The sequence below is a fragment of the Alligator sinensis genome, unplaced genomic scaffold (genome assembly GCF_000455745.1).
Source record: "Alligator sinensis unplaced genomic scaffold, ASM45574v1 scaffold130_2, whole genome shotgun sequence".
In the NCBI taxonomy this organism is placed as follows: Eukaryota; Metazoa; Chordata; order Crocodylia; family Alligatoridae; genus Alligator; species Alligator sinensis.
The window spans coordinates 723227-731954 of NW_005841913.1; the positions used below are offsets into that span (position 1 = coordinate 723227).

The 8728-nt window shown below is 37.7% G+C and overlaps 1 protein-coding gene across 1 annotated transcript in view; it reads left to right on the forward strand.

The window, feature by feature from the left end:
- FAM84A (family with sequence similarity 84 member A) overlaps nucleotides 1–5742 on the forward strand; it is a gene marked incomplete at its 5' end in the record, with an annotated part of 9123 nt that extends 3381 nt beyond the window's left edge. Inside the window, 2 exon segments of the mRNA XM_025198081.1 lie at nucleotides 4370–4511; nucleotides 5195–5742.
- Nucleotides 5743–8728: the final 2986 nt, after the last annotated feature.

Genomic DNA, 8728 nt, shown 5'->3' on the forward strand with positions numbered 1-8728 from the left:
AAAAAAACCACTTTTTTAAAGGTAAAAAAACAAACAAACACCCCCCCCCCCCCGATAACAACAAAACAAAACACCTCTGTTTTCTTTCTTTAGCTATTTTAAGTGTTGGCAAGGACATTGATGCTGTAGTGGACACAGGATATTAGGACAAAGTGTGTGTTAATTACATGGGCCAAATGACAGTCTTTGGGGCAAAGACAAAGGGACTAGAGTATATGTGTATTCAAAACCCCCCAAATGGGGAGCCCCAGATGGTGGTTCTAACTTAGGTTCTGCATTAGAGGTGCTGGACCAGCCCTACGGATCACCATTTATACCCACCCCTCCCACTTTTTCTACCCTTTAGTTTTAGTTCTGGGTTGTTGTATCAAGATTACAGGGCAAACCAACCCCATGGAAATGAATGGAAAGACTCGCATTGAATCTGAATCAAGTGTTATTGTTTAAGTACTGGCTAAAAACTATGGGCTTTGCATAAGTGATATTTCAGGAGTTATCTGAGAAGTCAGAAGGGACTTCTGTGCATAGCAACATAGGAACAGATGATAAAATGAGGGTACAAGAAGAAGATAGAGGTAAGGGAACTGCCTTAGTACAGTGGGACAGAAGGTAAGAGTTGAGAGTAAAAATGTGAGTGTGGGTTCAGATCCTTTCAGAGGAGAATGACAAATTTAGAACATCAGACTGAAGGCAAGTGGGAGAAGCCAGTAGAAAGAAACAAAGATGAGACCAATGTGGATGATTATCAGGCAAAGAAGGGGATTAGGTTATGCTCATCTTTTAGGATCAGTGACCTGAAAGTTCATATTTCCAAGTCCAAATTATTAACAAATTACATTATGTTTGTAGGATGTGTTCACAGTCCTCAATCAACTTGGGCAAAGTAAATATTTAATCTAGGAGTAGTCATTTGTCCTTGAAGTAAGCCCTACCATGCATCATATATGCAAATATTCTGGGACAATTTGCAAATCCAGCTTTTGTTACATTGCAGACTGGCCCTAAACTGCTATGGCAGTATTCAGGGAACAATTTATTGGGGTCTGTTTGATTCAGAAATTACTGTATTTGTCTCTCCAAAATGTGATTATTTGAATTAGCTATGAGTTACTTCAAAAAAAAAAAAAAAGATGTTTTCTTCAAGCATGTAGAGGTTTTTCTTGAAAACTGTTTACTAGCACAATCAGACTGCCAGTTACTGGCTACAAATACAGATTGATGAAAAGAAATTATAGCAAACCATATTTTGTCCCCATCAATTTTATTTTTCTAAGTTGGTCTCTGATTTTGCCCAATTATTGCTTTCTTAAATGAAACCTTTCATTGTATTTTATTTAGGCAGTGTTCTGCTATTGAGCTATATATGGAATTTACATTAAACTTAATAAGAGGAGATGGCTTTTAGTCCATTCTAAATATGCAGAGTTTTAATTTTGCTGCCTCATTTAATTTTAGTGTCCTTCATATTCAGGTAAGTGATGTGCAGAAATCTATTGGAATTTATGGACCCCAGGATGTGATGTACTGAATATTCTCAACTCCCATCAAAGTCAGTGGGAGTGGAGGGTATCCAGAATCTTTCAAAAGTGCCCAGCATTTTGCAGGATCAGGTGTTTCAGTCACCTCCTCCCCCCAACTCTTTGTCTATTACTACAGAGGAGACATTGGGTTGGTACAGGTATGACAGATATTAATGCCAGTGCTCAGACCTCAGTCATTGCTGCAGAAGATTCATGTGGATTAGTTTGATAATTTTCTTTCCATAATTTTCTTTGACTGTTGCTAGACAGTTATTCATAACTGTTATTTATGTTGTATAGAGAGTGCATTTAGTGCTTTCTAAAAAGGTAAGAAAATAGAGTCCCTGCCCTCAAAAACTTGTTTTGGAGGCATGCTGGAAAATACTGTAAGCACATATACTAACAGCATTTCAAAATAAAGACCTGATCCTGAATTGGGAGTAGACTGTGTCAGTAGCCTGTTACTCTGAGGTGGGTCTCACCACAGAATTGGGACCTAAAGGATGATCTGCGGACAGAACAAAGATTTAACAGCAGCATTAGGTTACATGTTTCTCAGTGGGTGCATCCACATGAGATGTTTACCGTGAAGGTGACTAATTAGCTCCTCAGTAAAGTCTTGTTTTATTGTTCTGATAAGTCTACACACACAGTCTCGGTGTCTATACCCTATTAGGCTGCAGGAAACCAATAAATGCCACTGTAGACTAGTACTTGTAAACACAAGTACTATCTTGCGATGGTGTTATTTAGTGCAATGCGATAACTTATAGATGCTGATAGGGCTGGCTGAGCAACAAGAGTACTTCAATGTGGGGCCTGCTTGCTGCTAGTCCCACACTGGAGCATCCTCAAGCCCCAGCCAGGCCCTCCACAGCCCACTGAACTGGGTCAGAACAGCCCCAGGCTGGCAAGCTGACCCCTGAGTTCCCTGCCAGCCAGGGCTGCTTCTATCCTGCTCAATGTGCTGCGGTCCCAGTTGCATGTGTAAACATGGCACCTGAGAGCAACTAACTCCTGCACGAACTGCATCGGGGTTTATTGCATTGCACTAATAACATGCATAGATGCACCCAGTGTCCATGACAAACCTCAACTTGATTTTGCTTTTTATTTCTGAAGGATTTTCCCTTGTCAATAAAAGCTTACCGTGAGATGAAATCTGCCATGCAAAAAAGCATATGTATTATCTAAAAATTTGGTTAATTAGATATATATATATGTTTTCACAAACACTTTTTGAACAGCTTGCAAATAAAAAACAGAACATATGTCTAGTAGGGAGGGAAGAGACGACAAGCCCCATTTGGCTGTTACTTAAACTTCATGGAAATCCTGATATCAAAGGATTTGCTCCAGACTTACTCTGAAGCAAGTGCCAGCAGAATATCACCCAGTGTTGCTATTGTAAAAAGCAACTCTTGTACTTGCTCTTGTACTTCTTTTATTATTCACCTTGCAAAAGAGTTTTAGTACAGCTAAAATAAATGTAAACCTATTTGATAAGGTGAATGTTCTGAACTTATTGAATTGGCATATTGACAGTTATCAAATCCATGTTTGTCTTGGGGAAAATAAATTATAATTAGCTCAATAGCATTTCTGTTTTAACCAGCTAGTGAAGACATGCATTACACATGCATTAATGCACCACAATTACAGTGCATTAATAACAGGTACTAATTGTGCCGTAGTCAGTGCTACTGCACAGTAGTGCCAGTGCATGTTTTTAAAGTCATGCTAATGCACAGTAGACTAGTTGTACTGTGCATTAGCATAGTTTTTGCCATGATGTGCTAACACAGTAGAATTCTAGCCTCTCATGTAGATGTGACCACTAGTATGCATTTTATATCCTTAAGCATGTATATGAAATGATAAAGCTGTGATCAGTTCTACACTACCACCTCTGAACACTATCTTTTCCTTTTTTTTTAGGGCCTTATCCTTTACATTCTTATGCATGTGCTGAACTTGTTTTATTGTTCTGAGAAGTCAACACTGCATATAAACCATCTCCACGTTTTCAGGCTTAATTTTAGGAAAAACAGTCTTTTCCCTAATGTAAACCCTTAACTACCAATAAAGAGCTTGAGCTGCTTTTACTCCTAGAAATACCACAGGAAAATCAAAAGATGAAGGAAAGGATCAAAAGGATTACATGCACTAAAATACTAAAATAAAAAAATACACTTTAAAAATGAATTGACTTGGTATTTTTATTGCATGAACAAAGAATACTGCAAGTACAAAAGTCAGGAGTGTTGGGGACCTGATCCTAGGTTGACCCCATATGAGTCAAGTGCTGCAAGTGCACTTATAGAATATAGAATGATGAATGTAAGTAATAAAGACTTGCGTGTTTCAGTCATTGCAGGATCTGACACTTGCACACTATTTAAAATAAAGGAATAAAAACTCAATTAAATATCTAAACTAAGGCTAACTTTTCAAAACAGGGACCCGCCCTGCTGTTGTCAGGAAACTTTCTCACGGAAGGCAGTAGGTGTATTGTGTGAGTAACGTCTATAAGACTGGCCTTAATAGCACTACTTAATTATTTGTCTATGCAAGTCTGGCATTTCCCTAGGCAAAATGGGAAATGCTTCTTCAAGTGACCCCTTTTGAGTGTGTGTGTGCGTGTCTGTAAGTAAAACATGAATTTATTAGCTTGGTCTCTAGATGTGCTGGGTAACCATATTTCCAGTTACTGCGGTGGATGGGAGCTTTGACGGAAATCAGGTCCTCTGTGTGGTTGGGGTGGGTGTGGGGGGGGCCAAGCCTCAGATGTGCCGAGCACGAATATAGATTTAAGCCTGAAATTCCATTCTTTCTCTCTTTTCTCTTAGGAGCATAGGGTGTTCTAAGTGATAGTTAGCTATGCAGTCCCTGTAATACATAAAGTCACTCACCCCTTGGAAACCCATTCTTCTGCGTAGGCAAAACAGGGTGAGTAAAAATGGAGTGTATCAGCAGCATTATATTGTTATGGTAAGTTTAAAGATTTGAACACAGAGTGGCACTGGTGATTTATATGATAATCCTTGTTTTAAAATAATATTTAAAGATTATCAGTTAATTGGCATAATGCCAGTTGAAAAACCTCAGTACCTCAACACTTCTCCTTTCTGACTCTTATAGAATGAAAGTAAAATCTGACTCTGATCTTGTATAGATTGCTAATAACTCCATTGAAGGGAATAGTTATATGGGTGTAAATCTATGTAAATTAAATAATCAGGCCGAAAGTTTATAGCTGGCATGGCACAATCACTGCTGTGAGTGGGGAATGGAAAAAAAAAACATGTAGCTTAAACTATAAATACATATTGAGAGTCAGATTATGGTACTCTTATTTGTAGCTGGTCCTACTGATTTCAGTTGCAATGCTCCTGGTGTATCTATTCAGCCAGAGCAAGCCTGCCAAAATATGGTATTGAAGTAGAAACACTTTTATTCCCATATGCCCTTTCAGTCAGAGGAAAGCAATACAAATGAAAGAATGTTTGAAAGAAATATAAAAATGTAATTGTAAATATTTACACAGATATTAAATATTTAATTCTTTAAACTGTGTATCTCTCTATATAAATTCTATATATAGGATCTTCATTACTTTATTTATGTCAGTATAACTTGTAGTCACTTCCATGTGTACCTTGTGTGTGCAACAGATGGATGCCCAAGATTTCCAGTGACAGGATTTTAACACCATTCAAATATTTATTCTTCAGGATATGCCACAGTCTTCTGACATCAAGAGAAGTGAATAAAATATGTGGTTTTTGACATATTGCTACTTACTGGAGGAAAAATATCAAGGAGCACTACACTTTGCAATAATGAAGTACCTTTTTAGAATGAAATATGTTGCTGCTGACTTGTGTTTATAAATAAAAGAATGCTCTAGTAAAATATCCATCCATCCTTCTGTTCAGCATATTTTGAAAGGACAGTGTCAAGGGATTTTTCATAATTTAAATGTGGGTTGTTGTTTTTTTTCCAATTGCCACAAACTTTCCAAAGTATAACATTGAAATTAGCTGTGCTCCATTGTGTACATATGCTAATGTTATTGTATAGTTGTTCCTAAGTAAAAAAGCAGCTGGCCTTGATATTTCTGGATTTTAATAGGGTCAATGTGTCGTCTTTTTTTTTTTAAAGCAAAAAAGGGGGTATTTTTAAATGTTCATTATTAACCCAGCCTTCCCCAGACAAATGAATTGGAGCAGACCAAGACCAACACTGACTGCTGGTGAACATCTTACTCAGTTGGAGTAGGGTTGATTTTTCTCCTTGTACCTTTAAAGGCCAGTGAATCCTTGAGGCTGCATCCAGACAAGAGCAAACATTTGGGTCCCCAGGGACAACTAGTAGCAGAACATCTTGTGCTACTGCTAGCTGTCCCCTGGATCTCCAGGGGTCAACCCTCCTCTCTCCCCCCACCCCCACCGCAAAGCAACATGGGAAACACCTGAATGTGCAGTATGTGACACTGTAGACAGGTCTGCAGTGCCATATACCACATGGCTGCACTTGTCTGGTTGCAGCCCAAGAGAGTAAAAGGGGAGATTCACCTTGAGACACTTTTAAAATCCTTGAAGAAGACTCTTTCACCTTATAAGATAGGGTAGCACACAGCGTGCCATTGATGAGAAGTTTTTGTGTTGCTTAGCCCATGTGGTTATGGATCGTCTACTCCATCAACAGTTCCTATTCTTCTGTATATCCCTTTTCTCAGTGTTAGCAAGAGTTAGTCATGTTCTATTTCTAAATGTGATGATGCTATAGAAGGAGGCCTTATATCCCTAGGATACAAATGCAGCTCTGTATGGCCATTCAACCTGTGATACCCACATCAAAAACCTCACCACTGAATTTCCTGTTGCTTAGGGAGGTTGTGGAAGAGGCTACATGAGCACTTGTCTGAGATGATTTAGGGATAATATATCTTTCATTTGTTTAGGGCTTTGGACTAGAGGACCCTTGAGTTCCATATCAACACTATGATTCTAGCTTTCTGCTGCAAAGGACCTTTGAAGCTCAATTCCATTCCTACATGACTATCATATTTTCAGCCCGTGCGATAAAAATAGGCTTATTGATCCTCCTCTTAAGGTTCCTTTATTGAAACCAATGTCTAGAAATGAAAAAAGATGCAGCTGGTTAAAAGTAGTCATGTAATCGTTCACCATGATATTGCTGATCTTTAAAAATCTCCCTTCTCTGTGTTAGCAAGAGTTATTCTTTCTCCGTTGGTTGCAGATATAGCTTAATATGTAACATTAATGGAGATATTTTTAATACAGCATCATTTCATCTTCTTGATTGCACTCTTTAATTACCAAAATTTACTAAAATTACCCATTTATTTGTGCCAAATTTTTGCTTCATCTTTGGAGCATTGTTATATGATCAGCTCAGCTGCCTACCTGTCAAGCTATCTGGATTAGTCCTGCCAAACCAGTGCTGATTTTATCGCATTGCTTTTCCAGTAGTGTGCAGTCAATGGTCATTAATATTGAAATGTTCATTTTAATTAACCTACTGACTTGTATCAATTATGGCACCATATAACAGTGTCAAGTTCTGGGACCCTTACAAAGATTCAGGTAGTTTGCTGACTCGTTCTGGCAGCTGTATCACTTGATCCTACTAGTTTCAGCAAAGAAATATAAAGGATATGATTTTCTTCATCTCCTTCCTTCGCTAAGGGAGTTAAGAAAAGACAGGGTGCAAGAACCAGGGCAGTAAGTGACCCTTTAAAATAGGCATTATCCCAATGCAGTTATTTTACATGAAACAAATAACGATACAGTTTCTCATTTTATCTTTGTGGATGAAAAATTTTATGGTAGCAATATAAACATATTAAATTTATTTGGTAGAAAGAAAAATCTATAACCATACAACAGTAAGTCTCAACCAGGGTACCAGTGGACAAGCAGATAAATTAAGCCAGGCTCGAGATTATCACTGCCTGGACACACCCCTACTGGCCCCTGGTGTAAGAAAGTAAGCACTATAATCTATAAATCAGTTTTTGATATTGGGTGCTACTCAATTCACAAAAGTAATGGTGCCTGAAGTCCAGTGAGGGGTGCCTTGAGTGCAAGAAGGTTGAGAACCACTACAATACAACAAACAATTTCCACTGATCATATCACCTATTTCATCCTAAATATGACTTAAATATATGAGTATATGAGTTTTTATTTACTAGAAATCACAAAAGCCAAGATTTCCTAAACATTATTGCTGATTTTTTTTTCTTTGTTCCTCCTTGTCTGAGTGTTCAACTTGAGCCACTCCAACCTTCCAGTAGCAGGCCATACTTTCAGAAAGTACTGAACAAGGCTATCCATTTAAAGTTTAAGCCTCCTGATAAATGCTTGTTTTACACCAAAATATCAAGTCACCTTAGGTCACTAGGGAAAGCTGGAGGAAAAAGTCTTGTTAAACTATTTGAATAGAAGTGGTAGTTGTAAAACAGCCATTATAAAGAGACTGGATTAAATCAGTTTGTTTTATGAACCCTCACAAAATGTTAAGTATTGATATATTCAATTTTATTTTTAAGATTTGGAATTGCAATTTATTACCAGCAGAAATGAAAATAGCCCTTGATGAAAAGTGTGTGTCAGGACAATCAAAAACACAGATGGTATGTGAGAGAGAGAACCTGTTAAATAATGGTAAAATGTTGTTAGAAATATGTTCACTGAATTTCATTCACAATTTGATTTGCCGCATTTGTGCTCCTTTGTGTTGAGGTTGCCATTAACATTCAGGCAAATGTCTTTGAATGTTTGTGGAAGCCCTGCATTTCCTTTTGTGTACTGGTATTTCTGAGTGAACTAATGAGTTCACATATGATGATGCTCATTTGTTCTAAAAACTTCTGGCATGCCAAAATACACGTACATGAGAATGAAGACATACACTGTTAAGCAGGGAGAGTCTAGGTGAGTGAAAAAGCCATAGCACCCTCAATCACTGTAAGAATAAACAGCTATGGGGGAGAGATCTAGTTATAAACTAGGTGATACTTATGAATTTAAGTAATGCTATTATCAGTGTCATGAAAACAGTGAATATAAAATCTATTGTACAGCAACCAATCAATATAATTTTGTCTTATTCTCTCAGTTGAGAAGAATCCAAGCTATTTTAAAATCTGAATTCCATGTGCTTGGCTAAATGTAATA